At 42.7% G+C, this 18,796-nt stretch overlaps 1 long non-coding RNA gene across 2 annotated transcripts; it reads right to left on the minus strand.

Moving 5' to 3' along the window:
• Nucleotides 1-1,489: 1,489 nt before the first annotated feature.
• On the minus strand, nucleotides 1,490-18,785 carry LOC132367077 (uncharacterized). Of its 2 annotated transcripts, XR_009503663.1 has the most exons (4): nucleotides 18,355-18,785; nucleotides 16,655-16,780; nucleotides 5,298-5,403; nucleotides 1,490-2,541 (listed from the first exon to the last, which is right to left on the minus strand). It is a non-coding gene; the product is annotated as an uncharacterized LOC132367077 (long non-coding RNA). The 2 variants fall into 2 exon arrangements; XR_009503664.1 differs by lacking the exon at nucleotides 16,655-16,780.
• Between the last annotated feature and the right edge of the window lie 11 nt (nucleotides 18,786-18,796).

Consider the following 18,796-nt stretch of genomic DNA (forward strand, 5'->3'; position numbering starts at 1 on the left):
TACAGAAAAGAGTTTACAATATTTTTTTGTCCCCAGAGTATACTCCAGGAGGGATGTATAGTGAATTTACTGTGTTTTAAAAGTCCTGAATAGTTCCTCTCTGTGTAGTTGTGCCATCTACTCAATATAGACTTAGGCTTATTTGTTTCATTTTGCTTCCAATTTTTAGGGATTTTTAAAAAAATGTTTAACTTTGTTTCACAATTATATAAAATTTACAAAACATTGTATATATAGAAAAAGGTAGCTACTATCTCCATCCTTTCTACACTGTCCCTTCCCTCTCCCCTATAAAAGACTGATTTTTAAAAAGTTTTTAGTTTATCCTTATTTTGTAAAATATAATTTTATTCCCTTTCCCTTCAGCTTTCTTAGATAAGCAGTACCGTATCACACGGAATTTTCTTCATGTCGGTTTTCAACTGACAGATATACGTTAGAAATCACTCCACAGCAATAAATACATAGGGTTATTTCTCATTTCTCTTTACAACTTCCTTTGTGTGGATGGGCCATTTTATTAAACAATCCACAACAATTTCCAGGGTTTTGCTATTACAACACTGCAGCAGTTAATAGCTCATTTGCACTGTTCCTCAATGTCTTTATTTCCAGACCATTCTCTTTCCCAGTCCCTCACCTCTGGACCATTCTTCAGTCTAAAAACCAGGAGGACTCTGAATTTGACATGCACTAGTCTCTACTCATTTCCCCTGCCCGCTCCTCCCCACTCCCCACTGCCACCTTCCCAAGCTGGTAGCTGCAGGATTGGAAGCCCTACTATAGTAAAACCCGTAAAAGACACTTTTGTTGTGACAATCCTCTAAGAGATCAAAACCACACAGAGTAGAAGAGCTAGTAGTTAGGTCTGGGACTAGAATAATAAAAAAAGGACAAATCCCTGAATTTTGCCTTCAGGGAGAAGTACTGGAACAATGGGCTTATTGCATAATTCCAGCCCATTGATTTTGGGGACCAAAGCTGTCTAAAACCAGAGAAGGGAAACCAGCTGCAGGGAATTCCAAGAAACATCAACATGTGTGTACTTCTTGGAGGGAAATCTCCAGTGAGTTCTGGGAACATTTAGTAACTTCTGTATTTACGTATGTTTGGTGTGTAAAGGCAAGTGCTCACCCCAAAGATATTCATTCAGAAGTAGATATAGTGAGTCTTTATTTTTTAGTTAAAAAAATGTTTCCTACATTTTTCCTGATTTATAAAATACTATACATTATCAAAAAAATTGGAAAACACGAAAAAATATACATAAGTAGAGGGTAAATCATATGTGACAGGTACTCATACAATAAAACCTTTTCACATTCAAGAGACAACAGCATACCTATTAATGGTCATGTTTTATGTAACAAAATTATGGCACAAAATTATTTGTGTCCTTTAACACAGGATTCATAATTTTCAAGTTTTAACTCTCCTTTCTGCTAGAATTAAAGAATTTATTGTAATTCCTTAATTTAATAAACCCGATGACTACTTCAAGGCTGACGAAATTGTCAAAGAAGTTTCCCAGTTTGGCTGCTTTCAATAGCCCATAAGAAATACTTATAGTCATTTCAAACTCAACATGTCTAAAAACTGAACTCTTCCACTCAAATCTGAGGTTTTTTTCCAGTCATGCCATCGTTTTTCTTTCTTTTTTTTAAATTAATTAATTAATTTATTAAAATTAATAAATTTAATTTATTAAGGCTGCATTGGGTCTGCGTTGCTGCACGCGGGCTTTCTCTAGTTGCGGCGAGTGGGGGCTACTCTTCGTTGCCGTGCGCGGGGCTTCTCATTGTGATAGCTTCTCTTCTTGCGGAGCATGGGCTCTAGGTGCACAGGCTTCAGTAGTTGTGGCACGTGGGCTCAGTAGTTGTGGCTCACGGGCTCTGGAGTGCAGGCTCAGTAGTTGTGGTGCACGGGCTTAGTTGCTCCACGGCATGTGGGATCTTCCCAGATCAGAGCTCGAAACTATGTCCCCTGCATTGGCAGGCGGATTCTTAACCTCTGCGCCACCAGGGAAGTCCCATCCTTTTTCTTTTTAAGAGATGAAGTAATGTTATTTTTCTGGTTCACCAGACTTACAGCATCAATGCCTCTCTCTCTTCTTCCAAGCATATTCACAAAGATAGAAATTCTCCCTTTATCTCATCACAAGAAGAAAAAGTTTTTCCTTTATTCTTTTTTTTTTTTAATAAATTTATTTATTTATTTATTGGCTGTGTTGGTTCTTCCTGCTGTGCGTGGGCTTTTCTCTAGTTGCAGAGAGTGGGGGCTACTCTTTGTTGCAGTGCGTGGGCTTCTCACTGCGGTGGCTTCTCTTGTTGAAGAGCACGGACTCGAGGCACACAGGCTTCAATAGTTGCGGCACATGGGCTCAGTAGTTGTGGTGCACGGGCTTAGTTGCTCCACAGCATGTGGGATCTTCCCGGACCAGGGCTCGAACCCATGTCCCCTGCGTTGGCAGGCGGATTCTTAACCACTGTGCCACCAAGGAAGCCCCTTTCCTTTATTCTTTTCTTCTTTTTTAAATTGTATCTTTATTAGAAGATGGGTGTTAGCCAAACCTATTTTAGTTATCATTTCACAACATATGTAAATAAAACTATCATGCTGTACACCTTAAACTTGTACAGTGATGTGTGTCAATTATCTCTCAATAAAACTGGGGGAAAAAAGAACTCTCCTTTAAACTGTCTAGAATTCTATCTTGACACCACACTAGGCCTCATCAACAGGAAACATGTTAGTAAGAGGGTTCAAGTTAATGTCCATCCAGCTGCCTCCATTATTCCCCCAACACGTCCTTATGTTTTATCGGTCCTTTTTCTGAACTGTGTGATAGCTCCTCATTGTTTATTGACTAAAATCTAAACTATTTGACCTAATGTCATTCATTTTAAAACTATTCACTCTGTGCCAGGCATTGTGCGAGGCAGAAAGGATACAAGGATGCATTTAACAGACAAGATTCCCTGCCCCCTGGTGCTGCATCTAGTGGGGGAGACAGACAATAAAGTGCATGACAAGATAAGCGTGCAACTTGTGACGGATGCTCTGAAGGAAATGACCAGGGCGCCCAAGAATCACAGGGAGGGTCTACGGACTGGGGGCAGGAGGTTGCTGAAAGAGGAAGTGAGGAGACCAACAAAGAGACTCCTCCCATGGTCTGGGCAGCAGATGACAATGGTTTGGATTATTGTGGTGGCAGTGGAGAGAGAGGGAAGTGGTCATAGTACAGATTAAGAAGTAGAAATGATAGGACTTGCTAATAGATTTGATATGAAAGGGAAGGTCTGAATCAAAGATCATGTCTAGCTCTCTGGTTTAAACAATTTGGCAGATGGTGGTACCAGTTCTGAGCTACTCAACCATCTAAGAACCAGCCCTAGGATCACAATAGTAACAGCCACCGGGGAACAGGCTCCTGTGACCCCATCCCTTAAACCCAGCTCTCCCAGACAGAACCCAATCCTCTGGGCAGCCAGTGGCTGACCCTTATCCCAGCTGGGGACCCAGCCCAGGGCAGCTTTGACAGAGTGGTGAGTTTCTCTTCTACAGCCTCCGGTACAGGAAGAATCTGGTCAAAGTTCTTCCCCTGCAGCACCTGCTCCTAACCCTCCCCTGGCTTAAGGGAAGGAGATTTCTCCAAAGGCTCCCACATCCAGCAGGGCCACCCTCTCTAGACTGCCTGTGGAATAGAAGGGGAGCTCCTCCCTCCCAACCTTCCAAGGGTAGGATCCCTTCCAGGAGGAAGCATTGCTCTCCACAATTCCCTGTTGATTAGGAGGAAGATTATCTTCCTCTCTCTGATATGGAGGGTGTGCTCTCCCTGCTATGAGCAGAGAGAGTCAACGTCAGCCCCTCACTGGTCCACGGCCATCCTGAGGCTGAGTCCTGGCATCGTTGGCCAGTGTGGATAGGGCCTCTGGCTGGCTGGCCTCCTGCCCTCCTCCAGGCAGCCCTCCCAGGACAACATGAGCCAGATCTGCCTCCCTTGATGCATCACGTGTTGTGTTGTGCGGCCCCTGGAACCTGCCCCCAGCTGCTTACTCTCAACTTAGCCACCAGGGCAAGGCCCTGGACTTTCTGGAGAGAAAGATTACTGGTAGTGCTGCTGCATTTACCACTCAGGCTGCCCAGAATCTGTAAAACATGTTCCCTGAGGCCCAAGGCTCACTCTGGCCAGAGACCATCGGTGCTGTCCACAGCTGGGGCAGACTTGGCTCTCCTGCTTCCAGGGGACAGCTCCCTTGGGCCCAGACATGCCCTTCCTCCCGCTTTGGGAGGACACTGGACAAAGACAAGAACATCTGCCACCTGACACTCTCCTTCTTGGTGCTCTCCAACCTCCCGGCCACTGGCCCCATCCAAAGGTGGCTGTGGGCCTACCCCTCATCATGAGGACAACCAAACCCATGGGGGGATCTGGGAGGATGCTCCCACCTGCTGCTGTGACCAGGAGCCGGCCAGGAAGTCCCAACTTGCTTGGCTCCCCACCTAATGAGTTTTGAACTTGACAGTTCAAGGAGTAAAAAGAAAGAGAAAGGGAAACTGTATCTCCTCTCATTCCTTTTAAGCACTTCCATCTAGTTTATGCTGGGTCGCTCAGAACTTGAAAGTTCTTTCCACCGTGTCAAAATTACTGTGATGCCTTTAAATTGTGCCTTCCTAATAAGACTGAGACTGCGCTGAGGGCAGGGGTTTTGCTTCTCCGTCTTTGCGTCTATCATTGTGTCTACTGCTCCCCTCCCTTTGCAGAGCGCTGGGAAGCCCCTACCCCGCCCCCCTCCCTGCCGAGAGCCCCCGGCAGAAAGCTCCGTGCTGGGAGGAAAACAGCTCAGCCTCTAGCTCTGGCCCTGCCTGATAGTCTTCCCAGGGCCCCACGCCAGCCCTATCAGTTCTGTGCACGTGGATGCCCCTGGGGGTCGAGAGGGGAGGCTGGAAGGGGGAGCAAGAGTGGGCTATGGGGCCCCTGGCTTCTAGACTGTGAGGCTCACTTCCAACACCTCGGGAGAATCAAGTATTCAGCCCAGGAGGAAGATTCAGGCTTTCAGACTTTGCATTGCAAAGGAAACGACTTTAAAAGGTTAGTCACATAGGCATTTGACAGTCTGTAAAGGAAACGTGGATGACTAACAGAATTACAGGATGGCTCCACCCTCTTACTGAAATGGCTTATTCTTTTGAATGCTTTGGGTAATTTCACAACATTTAGCGCTCGCTGGGAGCAGCTTTCCATCAGGAGGATGGAATAGGGGTAATTAGAATATCTTTCCCTTCTCTTTCATTACCTGCTCAGCTTTCTGTGACCAGCCTCTTTCCACTTGTTTTTCTTGTCTAAGTCTTCATGCCTTCAGAAAGCAATTTATTCATGCAAGTGGGACAATGGTAGACAAACTGGGTAGGAAAAAATAAATTCAATTACTCAGCAGTCTAGTGTTGAATTCCCGTAAAACAAAATTTCCCATCTTCCTCCTCCCCTCCCCCGGCGTAAAAGCATATATGTCGTCACAGCGCCATCTGCTGGTATCTGGAATCGCAGTAGCCGAATATTCGCTTTATATTTGTGTGGCCTTGACCAGTGCTGCCCATTTCACTCATTCATTAGGAACACATTCATTGTGTGCCTACTTTGTGCCAGGCACTATGCTAGATGCTAGAAGTACAAGAAAGCATGGCCGCTGTTTTGTCTAGTGTGGTCAGGATCCTGGCACAAGTCAGAATCTTCTCAGGAAATTTCTAAATGCAGACTCCTGGGCTCTATCCTGTGAAGATTTTGAGTTGGTGGGACCGAGACAGGTCCCAGGAACCTGAATTTTCAACAAACTTCCCAGGTGATTCTGAAGCAGGGGGTCCACGAATTATATTCTGAGAAAAACTAATGATGGAGAAGCAGACAGTGGAATCTAATATTGAAGTGTAGCCTGGTAAATGCCACATGCTAAGGCAGGGTCTACTGGAGGCACAGAGAAAAGATGTCTAATCAGCATAGGGAATAGACTGGAGAAGGCTTCCCAAAAGGTAAGACTCTAGATACATAGGAGTTGATGAGGTGAAGAAGGGGAGCAGAGGATCCAGGCAGAGGGTGCAGCATATGCAAAGGCAAAAGGTCATGAAACTTCACGGGACTGCAGGTAGTGTGGGAAGCTAGTCTGAAGTGTGGCAGAGTGTCAGAAAATGAAAGGCCTGGAATACTAGGCTAACTTTATCCTAAAAGCTCCAGGGAATACAGACACTTTTTAAGCAGGAGAATGACCTGGCCAGATCTGCATTTTGCAAAAATCCCTCTGGCAGCAAACTCAGGGTGCAGGACTAAAAGCAGGGCATCCCTTGGGAAAGAAGTGGCAGGGCTGTGAGTGGAAGCAATGGCAGAGGATGAAGAGGAGGGAACAGATCGGGAGGAGTTAAGAAGGTACAGACAGTAGAACCTAATGGCTGACACACGGGGCAGGGAGCAAGTGAGAGGGGTCCAAGGATGACACTAAGGGTTCTGGTCTGGGTGACCAGATGTCATTTCCCAAGACAAGGCACACAAAGGGAGGGACAGGGCTGGGGAGGGGCAGGGAAGAGTAGGAGAGACACAAAAGGGAGAGAGGAAATGGACAGTGTCCCTTTCTAACATAATTGTCACTGCCCTCCTCCGCCGTTTACTGTGTGATCTTAATTCTTCCTTAACCCCACTATGCCTTGGTTGTTTCGTCTGTAAAATACAGATCGTATTAGTATCTACCTCATAGGGTTGTTGTGAGGATTAAATGAGTTAATACATGCAAGGTACTTAACAAAAGTGCCCAACACTTAATAAGACTCAATAGATGTTACCTATTGTTTTATTACTTTTTATGTATTATTCATAATAATGTTTATTGCCAGATTACTAATTGTGGTAACATTGGGTCATTGCTCCCAATGCTTCATTCCCTCCATGTTTTAGAATTTTACATCCACGTCCTTTGCTAAAGGACTTTGCGCTAGGCTAGAGTACATGCCCCTGTTTGGCATCCATGACTTGCTCTGGCCAGTGCAGTATTAGTGACACTGTGACACAAGCAGAGGCTTTAAAGGTGCTTGTGAGGTTTGGCTTGCTCTTTTGTGCTTATGCCATTCACCAGCCATGACCTTGTTAGCCACTGGGCCTGGAATGATGAAGACCAGGCAACAGCCTCAACCCAGAGGGGGCCAAGCCAACCTGTAGACTTGTGAGCAAGAAAACAAATGTTTCTGGTTGTGTGTCACTAAGATATGAGTGTTGTTGTTACAGAGCATTATGGTAACAATTGCGAACTAATACACTGATGTGGGAAAACATTCTCTGGCCAAACTTTTACACTGTTTCAGAGACTCTTGTGTCTCTACACTAGGTTCCTCGCAAGCAGAGGCTGCCTAGGCATCCTAGATCTCTGACAATATACCAGGCCTTTTCAGCCTTTGTCAAGAGTAATCATTTTAGAGGCTTCCCAAGTGGTAGCCACCGAGGGGTTACTTTGGGTGTCTTCATGTCCACAGAAGAGAGGCACTGAGCCGGAAAAGTGGCAGGTGCCCAACCCACTTCTGCTTATACCCTTCCTTCCCCTTGACCAAGCTCAACTCATGGCCCTGACCACAGAATGAACAAACAAAGCTAAATTTAAGTGTATGTTTGAAACCTGGGGGTGAGCTCAACTTGACCTCCAACTCTCCTAAGAGCAGCACTGTTCCCAAAGCCATTCTCTGCATAGGTTGGCTACTGGAGTGGGTCTTCTTTCCCTTTGTCAGGAGCTCTTGTATTTGACAATCCATTTGCCCACATGCCATACAGCAACTAAGCCCGTGCGCCACAACTACTGAGCCTGCGCTCTAGACCCCGTGAGCCACAACTACTGTGCCCACGTGCCACAACTACTGAAGCCTGTGTGCCTAGAGCCTGTGCTCCACAACAAGAGAAGCCACCACAATGAGAAGCCCGCGCACCACAACGAAGAGTAGCCCCTGCTCGCCATGACTAGAGAAAGCCCGCACAGAGCAACGAAGACCCGACACAGCCAAAAATAAAAAAATAAATTAATTAATTTAAAAAAAAAAGAATAAAAAAAAATACAACTCCATTTCTCAGTTGTATTTGACAATCCTGCTTTACTCTAGACAGCAGAGTGGGAAGGGCACTGGCTCAGGAGTTGAAAGACTAACTCTGCCTCCTAATTGTCTGACATTGAATATTCACTTAAAATGGCTGACTCTCAGTTTTCCATCTGTAAAATGGGGATAATAGAACCAGCCTCTAATTATCATCTAGTTATAAGGACCAAATGAGAAAGTGCTCACAAAACTGTAAAATGAAATATAAGTGATAAGTCCTATCACTAGAAGCTTCATTACTGGGGGGTTGGAGCAGGAGGAATAATTCAGGAACGGCGCCTCCTTCTGTGCGTCTCAGGAACTGCAACACATGACTGAGGGGCAGCCTTCATCCACAGCGGGGATTTGGGGCCTCAGGCATTACAGGTTTCCCCTATCTCAGGTTCCCATCATCAGTTGCTTTACAACTTTCCTCCTCATCACCACTCTCCCATCCCTCAATTTGGCTTAGTCTGGGCACAGGATCTTCAGAGCAGCTTAGAATTCTCCACCTGACCTGTGATAATTTCTTACCCCACTGCAGAGCTCCATTCATCACTGTGGGCCTTTCCTGGAGGAAATTTGTGAGATGTTTAGGACAGATTCGATTCTGACAGAGTTAATCTCGTGTCTTTTTAGCTCAACAATTAGTGCTTGCTGAGAGATAGTCGTCACCTGCTTATCCACCTATTCTGCGTTGTTCTCCAGACAAGTGAACCACAAGCCCAAGGCAAAACTGCAAAGATGGTCAGGGTTTCTCTTGAGGGTCCTTCCACTCACCTTTCTGTCTAGGGGTTTTCTTTAAAAGCACCAAGAGCCAGGAACCAGGTTGTTCTTGAAGGACTTCCCACCATATCCAAACCCCAATCTCACTGTGCCCTGAGGCATCACAGTTCTGCTGCTTAGACTAACTTGAATAACTAACTTTTAAAAAGTTATTTTTTAATAAATATGTTTTATAATAAATATATTTTAGGTGATAGTATCTTAATGTGCTATCTTAAAAGACGTTTGTCTTTTAATAGCAATCTTTAAAACCTTGATTCGAAAATGGGGGTGGTAGGGAATAAAGAGAATTTCAATTTCAAATCACAAGCTTTGCCTAAAGAGATAATTTGGAGACAGAGCCTTTGTTTACATAATGATAAAACGTGCCCACATCACTAAGATCCTAAGTAAGAGCCTCACCACCTCTCTGTGACAGGCGTGATCTCCATTTTACTGTTGAAAGTGAGGCGCAGAAAGGTCAAGTACTTGCCGAAGTTTACAGAGCTAATGAGTGACTGAGGCAGGACTAGGACCCAGCTCTTCTACTTTGCACTTCATTCTCTGACACTTCATTCTGTTGTAGAGAGTATTTGATGAGGCAGATATTGCAAATATTCACTGAAGAGATAGTGATATTTAAAAGAATTCCCTGCAGATTTAAATTTTCCTTTGCTTTATTATTATTATTCTTTATTTTTTTCACAGTACTCATTACTATCCTCTTTCCCTTCCACATACTGGAAGGAAAACTCCTTGAGTATAGAGGTTTTGCTGCGTTCACTGCTGCTACATTCCTAGAACATCAGTAAATGCTAATTGGATTAAAATGAATCTAATTCATGAATAATAAAAGCGTGATGTCATCAATTATACTTCAATAAAGTTTTAAAAAGCTGAAGAAAATCCACTGTCTTTTTTTTTTTAATAAATTTATTTATTTATTTATTTATTTATTTTTGGCTGCGTTGGGTCTTTGTTGCTGTGCGCAGGCTTTCTCTGTTTCTCTAGCTGCGGCAAGCGGGGGCTACTCTTGGTTGCGGTGTGCAGGCTTCTCATTGCGGTGGCTTCTCTTACTGTGGAGCATGGGCTCTAGGCGCGCAGGCTTCAGTAGTTGTGGTTCACGGGCTCTAGAGCACAGGCTCAGTAGTTGTGGCTCACGGGCTTAGTTGCTCCGTGGCATGTGGGATCTTCCCGGACCAGGGCTCGAACCCATGTCCCCTGCATTGGCAGGAGGATTCTTAACCACTGTGCCACAGGGAAGCCCTGTCTTTTTTTTTTTTTTTTTTTTTTTTTTTTTTAATTTTTGGCTGTGTTGGGTCTTCGTTTCTGTGCGAGGGCTTTCTCTAGTTGCGGCAAGCAGGGGCCACTCTTCATCGCGGTGCGCGGGCCTCTCACTATCATGGCCTCTGTTGTGGAGCACAGGCTCCAGACGCGCAGGCTCAGTAGTTGTGGCTCACGGGCCTAGTTGCTCCACGGCATGTGGGATCTTCCCAGACCACGGCTCGAACCCGTGTCCCCTGCATTAGCAGGCAGATTCTCAACCACTGCGCCACCAGGGAAGCCTTTTTTTTTTTTTTTTTGAGGTGATGTATTAGATGGGATTTGTTGGGGTTTTTTTTAAGGTGATTTTTTGGGGGTAAAAATTATATATGCTCATTAAAATTTTTTTCAAATGAAACAGAAAAGTAAAAAAAATCAACATGTCACATCCGTTATGATGGCATGCACACACAGAAAAGAGGCCATGTGAGGATGCAGTGAGAAAGTGGCCATCTGCAGCCCAGGAAGAGAGCTCTCACCAGACACCAATCCTAATGACACCTAGATCTTGGAATTCCAGCCTTCAGAGCTGTAAGAAAATAAATACTTAAGCTGCTCAGTCTATGGTATTTTGTTACGGCACCCCGGCAGATTAATGCTGGAAATATGTTTACCTTTCTCTTGAGTAAATGCCTAGGAGAGAGACTGCTTGGTTTTTTTGGTAGGTGTGCATTTAACTTTACAAGAAACTGCCAAACTTTTCCAGAGTGGTTGTACCATTTTGTATTCACATCAGCAATGTATGAGAGTTGTAGTTATCCCAAATCCTCTTCAATACTTGGTGTGACCTGGTTTTTAAAATTTTAGCTGTTCTGGTGGAATACACTGGTATCTCATTATGGTTTTATTTTACATTTTCCTGATGACCAGTGATATTAAGCATCTTTTCATATGCCTGTTTTTCAATCATATAGCTTCTTTTTTTTTTTTTTAATTAATTAATTAATTAATTTATTTATGGCTGTGTTGGGTTTTCGTTTCTGTGCGCGGGCTTTCTCTAGTTGTGGCAAGCGGGGGCTACTCTTCATTGCGGTGCGCGGGCCTCTCTTTGTCCTGGCTTCTCTTGTTGCGGAGCACAGGCTCTAGACGCGCAGGCTCAGTAGTTGTGCCTCACGGGCTTAGTTGCTCCGCGGCATGTGGGATCTTCCCAGACCAGGGCTCAAACCCGTGTCCCCTGCATTGGCAGGCAGATTCTTAACCACTGCGCCACCAGGGAAGCCCCATATAGCTTCTTTGATGAAGTATTTGTTCAAATTTTTTGCCCATTTTGTTATCAGGTTGTGTGTTTTGTTATTATTGATTTGTAAGAGGTCTTTACATATCTTAGATACAAGCCTTTTATTAGATATATATTTTGCAAAGATTTTCTCCTAGTGTATGTTTTGCCTTTACATTCTCTAAACATTGTTTTTCAAAGAGCATAAGTTTTTAATTTTGGTTAAACTCCAGTTTATAATGTTTTTCTTTTATGGTTCATGCTTTTTGTGTCCCATCTAAGAAATCTTTGCCTAAACAAAAGTCACAAAGATTTTCTCTTAGGTTTCTTGTAGAAGTTTTATCATTTTAAACTTTTACATGGAGGTCTATGATCCATTCTGAGTTAATTATGGCATATGGCATGAGGTAAGAATTGAGTTTATGTTTTTCCACATGGATATCCTATTATTCCAGCAACATTGTTAAAAAGACTATCTTTTTCTCCTTTGTCAAAAATGAATTGACCCTATGTATGAGTCTATTTCTGGACTCTATTCTGTTCCATTGATCCATATACCTATCTTTACATCAACACCACACTGTCTTAAATACTGCAGCCTTATAGTAAGTCTTGAAATCAGGTAAAGTTCTCCATTTTTGTTCTTTCTCAAAATTGTATTGGCTAATCTAGGTTCCTTTAATTTCTACAAACTTTAAAATCAGCTTGTTAATTTTTATTTTTAAAAAAACCTGCTGAGATTGTGATTGAGACTATGTTGGATCTATAGATGATTTGGAGAGAACTGAGATTGTAACCAAACTGAGTGTTTTGATGCATAAACATAGTATGTCTTTCCATTTATTTAGATCTTCTATAATTTTTCTCCAAAATGAGTTTTCAATATTCAGTTCTTGTATTCAATTTGTTAGATTTACCCCCAAATATTTTTTGATGTTATTACAAATGGCATCTTAAAAACTTTTTATTTGCAATTGTCTGTTTCTAGTGTGTAGAGATACCAATGTTGCTTTGTATTTGACTTTGAATCCAGAACACATTAGTTCTAGTAGCTTTTTTGTAGATTCCTTATGACTTTTTATATACATGCTCATTTGTGAATAAGACAGTTTTGTTTCTTCCTTTTCAATCTTCCTTGCTTTACTGCACTGTCTAGGAGCTCCAGAACACTGTTAAAGAGACACGATGAGAGCAGATATCTTGGTCTTGTTCCCCACATTTGGGAGAATACATTCACCATTAACTGTGATGTTAGCTTAGGTTTTTTATAAATGCCCTTTATCAGATTGAGATGGTTCCCATCTATTCCTAGTTTTCTGAGTTTTTAATCATAAATCGGTGTTGAACTTTATAAAATGATTTTTTGCCTCTATTGAGATAATCATATGGTTTTTCTTTTTAATTTGATAATATGGTAAATTATATTGATTTTTTTAAATGGCTATTGAGATATATTTCACACATCATACAATTCACTCATTTAAAGTGTACACTTCAGTGGTTTTTAATATATTCACAAAGGTGTGCAACCATCACTACAGTCCATTTTAGAACATTTTCGTACCTCAAAAAGAAACTCTGTACCCTTTAGTTATTACCACCCTATCCTCCTTGTTCCCCATATTCCCCAGCCCCAAACACTACTAATCTACTTTCTGTCTCTATAGATTTCCCCACTCTGGACTTACATATAAATGGAACTATATAATATGTGGCTTCTTTCACTTAGCATAGTGTTTTCAAGATTCATCCATGTTACAGCATGTATCAGTACTTTATTCCTTTTTATGGCCAAATAAAGTTTCATTGTATGAATATATTACATTTCATTTATCCATTCATCCATCAACGGACATTTGAAATGCTTCCACCTTTTGGCTATTATGAACAATGCTGCTATGAACATTCATGTACAAGTTTTTGTGTGGACATATGTTTTCCATTTTCTTGAGTGTATACCTAGGAGTGAAATTGGGTTATATGATAACTCTATGTTTAATTGTTTGAGAATTATCAGGCTGTTTTCCAAAGTGACTGAATCATTTTATATTTCCAACAGCAGTGCATGAAAACTCAGATTTCTCCATATTTTCACCCACACTTGTTGTTATCTGGCTTTTAAATTTTAACCTCCTCCTTTCTTTCCAATTTTTCTCTTTCCTTCTGTCCTTCCCTTATTTCCCTACTTCTCTCTTCCCTTGGACAAATCTGCACAATTTATAATATTATTGGGACTAAAGTATTTCCACCAAGAAACCCATTCCTCTGTGCTTTTAACCCCTAAACGCCTCTTCACTTAAAATCACCATTGACCTCTACACCCACATTTCTACTACATTTATCTTTGAATTTCTAATTCTAGCGGCCAAGCCTCCCCATCTGAATGCATTGCACTTCATCAATACTTCTAAGGACCTCAGAGTTTGAGAAGAACCTTAAAAGTTTCCTAGTCTAATTTATTTTGTTTAATGAAGAAAAGGGTGGAGGGAAGATTGAATGAAAAGAAGGTGGGAAAGAAGAGGAGGGAAGCAGAGCAAGGAGAAGAGAAGCAGCACCTAGCATATGCCTGGCATTTTACATACACGATCCTATTTAAATCTCACAACGACCCCATAGGATTAATATCACCCTCCCCCTATTTCATAAATGAGGCAACTGAAGCTAAGAGAGGTTAATTATTTTGCTCAAGGTCCCTCAGCTTGTGAGAGTCAAATTTAGCTGTGTGCAACTCCAAATCCTGTGACCCAGAAAACTCTTGAATTTCAAGGAGGAGGACTACCCTCAGGGGCATATGATTACCCTATCCCTGGGTCCTGGGACAGAAATGCCCTGGATGGACCACAACTTCAGAACCGACGAGGCGTTATTATGGGAATAACACAGTATCTCCTCTCTGGAGGGAAGTCAGTGCTCTGACAGGAGTAGTTTTGTCTCAAAGGACAAGCAATGCCTCAGGCTAGGACAAAATGGTGAGGAAGTATGTTCTATGGCCAAGTTACAGTATTTGTCACCCGGCAGGAACGCCAGAGTGAGCTATGTGAGATGGTATAGAAAATTCCAAGATAAAACTTCAGAACATGCGTTACCTCAGTAGCAAAGGAAGCAACTCAGATTTCTGCAAGCTATTCAAAGAGCAGTAGCAATTTATAAAAATAGACAGAACTGGGCTTCCCTGGTGGCGCAGTGGTTGAGAGTCTGCCTGCCAATGCAAGGAACACAGGTTCGAGCCCTGGTCTGGGAGGATCCCACATGCCGCAGAGCAACTGGGCCCGTGAGCCACAATTACTGAGCCTGCGCGTCTGGAGCCTGTGCTCCACAACAAGAGAGGCCACGATAGTAAGAGGCCCGCGCACCGCGATGAGGAGTGGCCCCCGCTTGCCGCAACTGGAGAAAGCCCTCCCACAGAAACGAAGACCCAACACAGCCAAAAATAAATAAATAAATAAAATTAAAAAAAAAAACTGGAGCATTTGCATGGACCCTTCCTTCTGTTTCAACTATTAAAAAAAAAAAAAAATAGACAGAACCAAGTCATTACACAGCCATGTCCATTTGTTTCATTTTGCCTTTAACTTTTTTTTTTTTTTAAACTGCCTTTAACTTTTAAGGCTTGCTTTTGGAAACATTAAAAAAAATTAAGTCTTGCTACATACTTAACAAAGTCACTCATATAAACCAAAGTACAGTCAGAGAAGTCTGACCTCCATCTGCCCCATTCCTTCTGCCCTTCTGCCCCATTCCTTCCTTCTGCCCCATTCCTTCCTTCCCCTAGAGGTAATCAGTTTTTGTTTGTTTAAATAAAACAAAAATTTTAATTTGTTTTATTTTTTTAAAAACTTTGTTTCTATTTTATCCTTCTATTTTTCTAAAACATAAAGATATATTCATATCTTCCTCCCCCTTCTGGTTAAGTGGTAGTATATAACCTTCAGCTTTGCCTCCTTGCCTTTTTTTCACTGGCAATCATGCCATAGCACTCTATAGAGATATTTCTCATTTGCTTTTACAGCTGCGTAGTATACCAATATGTGAGTGGATCCTCGTTTATTTGACCATTCTGATGGACTTTGGGATTGTTTCCACTCTTTTGCTATTACAAATAGTGTTCATTGAACAACCCTATGTATATATCTTTTTGTATTTTTGCTAGTGTATCTTTAGGTTAGATTCTTAGAAATGGAATTTCTGGATTGACAAGTGCACGTATATGAAATTTTGCTATATATTGCCAAATCTCTCTCTCCATGGATTGTACCATTTTTGTATTCCCACTAGCAAAATATGAATGCCTGTTTCCTCACTACCTTGTCAACACATTATGTTGTCAAACTTAGATTTTTGCCAATATAATAGTTGAGAAATAGTATCTCACTATAGTTTTAATTTGCATTTCCTCTGTCATAAGTATGATTGAACATCTTTTCATATGGCTCTTTCAAGGGCTGTTAAACAGAGCCCTTTATTTTCATTTCTTTGTGCCTCCTCTGTTCTCTTCCCCTACTTTTGTCTAGATCTTCTATTTCTTTTTTCTCTAACATCCTTGTTCTGGACAGTTTGAATTCTACTCCCAGAATTCCCTCTCAGAGAAAGCATTTTCTATATTTCACCTAACATTTTTTGAAATTACTAATTCAGTTGTTGAATAGCTATGGGATTCTTGGCAAAACTATCCTCTGATATTTTCATTTACACATTGTAAATGAAAAACAATCTCTTTTTTTTAACACTTAGAAATAATTTCAGTCAGTTCTCAGTCCTATCAGCAGAATCTGACTCATTTAATCACTCCCTCCTTCTTGAAACACATTCCATCGACTTCCAAGATACTGCACTCACCTGTTTTCTTCCTAATTAACTTGCCTCTCCTCTCAGGCTCCTTCAGTGTTTCCTCCTCATCCCAAAATGCTGGCGAACCCCAGAACTCAGATTTCAGACCTCTTCTCCTCTAGTCTAAACTCACTCCCTAAGTGACTTTGTACTAGCTCATGAATTTAAATATATCAACAACTTCCCAGATTTTATATCTCCAGCCTGGACCTCTACTATGTAGTCAAAATTTGTACATCTAACTGCTTCCTTATCAATTCCTGTGGATGTCCCAAAGGCATCTCCAACTTAACTTACCCAAAACAACACTGATATTCTCCCCAAACCTGTTTCTCCTACAGTTTTTCCAATCTCAGGTAATGACAGTTCTATTTTTCTAGTAGCTCAGGGAGAAATTCTTTCTCCACTCTCTAATCCACCTACCCCTGGGTTCAGTCCTGTGGCTACAACTGGCAGCTCAGCTGCAATGGCTGGACCGACTCAGATCGCTGGCCCTCTCTCCACATGGTCTTCTCTCAGACTTCTTTGGATCTGGCCTCTTCAGGAGTCCTAGAGGGCAAGCCCCAACATACAAGCATTTTTAAATCTCTTTTTGACTCACACTTTCTGTTGTATTAATGTATTATTTGAGCTCAGTGTCTTTACCACTGGGGCAAGTTCAAGGGTGAAGAACCAGCCCATACAAATGTGTGTGCATGGCCAAATGACTGTGCTAAGCCCAGCTGCCAGGAGATTTCTCAGTTTGACAGTTACTTATTCATTCCTCATTCATAATCCACAAACTTTAGCAAACCTGCAGTTAGTTGGCATTTTGTGGGGCCTGGTGATGTGACCACAACACTCAGCTTTTCCTCCCCAATGATGGGATGATTCCTCCGCTATTTTGTTTGTTTTCTTTCTAAGCCAAATATCCCCAGGATTTTCTTTCAGGTTTCTTTTGCAGCTAAACCCTCAAATGTTCCCAGCTTTGGAGATTAGAAGGACTCTCTATGCACCTAGTTCTCTAGTGTTTCGTAACTTGTACTTGTCCAGACCTTTTCATTTTTTTGTTAGTTCTGTTTCTTAAGTTCTCTGATCCTTTCATTTATGTTCTTTTTCTTTACTTAATCCCTTCCTCTGCTTTCCATGGGTTATTTTGATGTCTTTTTTCTAACTGTATGAGTTGAATGCTTAATTCATTTATTTTCATTCTTTCTTTCTTAGTAATAAATATGTACGAGCTACTAAATTTCTTTCCAAGTACAGCACTGTCTACCTATTAAATCCCCCCATCCACTCACCCAGCTCAGATTCACTGGGGAGCAAGATTTCCCTTACCACCTCACTCTGAAATAATTTCTATCTTTTAAATTGAAAGCAGTTTTGGGTCACTCATTCGGCAACTTCTGAAGAGGATGGAACTGTTTATTTTCACAGAGCCTTCTCTCTGCCTTAGCACAGTGACCTTCCACAAAGAAACGATAATAATAGTGGATGACTTTAATGTAACATTGAACACTAACCCTGTAGCTGGCATTACACACATTATTTTAACAACTCCATACTAATCTTCCATGCCTATTTTACAGAGGAAATGGGTAGGAAATTTTTGTCTTGTGTTTCTATTCCTGGAACATGACAAACATTCCATGTTAGGGCCTTTTCCCCTTGACTTTGTCCCTCTCCCTCCACCTTCCCATTCAGTGCTAAGAGCAAATGCCATTTCTTCAAAGCTTTACTAACCACCCAATCTAAGACAGCCTCCCTCCACACATTGTATTTTATTTTGTTCATAGTACTATCTCAAATTACCTTGCTCATTTATCTGTTTCCTTGTTATGACCTGCTTCCACCACTAGACTTTCAAATCCAAGGAGCAGGAATTTTACTGAATAAATATTTATGGCATCGATGCAAACAGTGGAGCCTGAGGAGGAGCCAGTACTTTTAGGCTCGGCTCCGTAAAAGCAACAGTTCCTTTTGAATCCGAAAGTGTGATCCTGGGAAGTAAGAGACACCCCTCAACAGACCTGTGACTTAGAGCACCTCACTCATTTTCAACTGGGATTCCTCTTCTGTGAAATGAGGAGGAAGGCCCTTTTGGTTCATTGCCACCCACTGGGAATCTACCTAGACAAACGTACCTTAACGGCCTGCGTGAGAAAGCAAGCGAGCAGGAAGAGTCGCTCAGCAGCAGAGGAGGAAGGGAAGGGAGGGGAGGGAACTGCGGGCTTGGGAGGAGGAGAGGGGGGACCTCTGACGACCCAGGGAGACGAGGGGCAAGGGTGGTGGCGAGGGGGGGCAGCAAGTGGGAGCCGCGCGGAGGACGGCGCTGGGGTTGGGAGGGGCCCCGGGCGGGCGCGGTCGATCCGCTGGGACTGGACAGGACAGGGCGGGGCACTGACAGGTGCGAGGTGTGGATCTGAGGGAAGTGGGGGCCATTCAGGGGTCACGGAGGAGGGCCCCCAGAGGCGGAGGAAAGCAAAGGGGATGCGGGGGGAGCTGGCGGGTGAGGAGAAGGCGCTGAGGGCCGCGGGCTGTGTAGGGCGGCCGAGGCGCTCGCAAGTGTCGCTGCTGGAGTGCCGA

Source organism: Balaenoptera ricei, chromosome 6 (assembly GCF_028023285.1).
Source record: "Balaenoptera ricei isolate mBalRic1 chromosome 6, mBalRic1.hap2, whole genome shotgun sequence".
Classification (NCBI taxonomy): domain Eukaryota; kingdom Metazoa; phylum Chordata; class Mammalia; order Artiodactyla; family Balaenopteridae; genus Balaenoptera; species Balaenoptera ricei.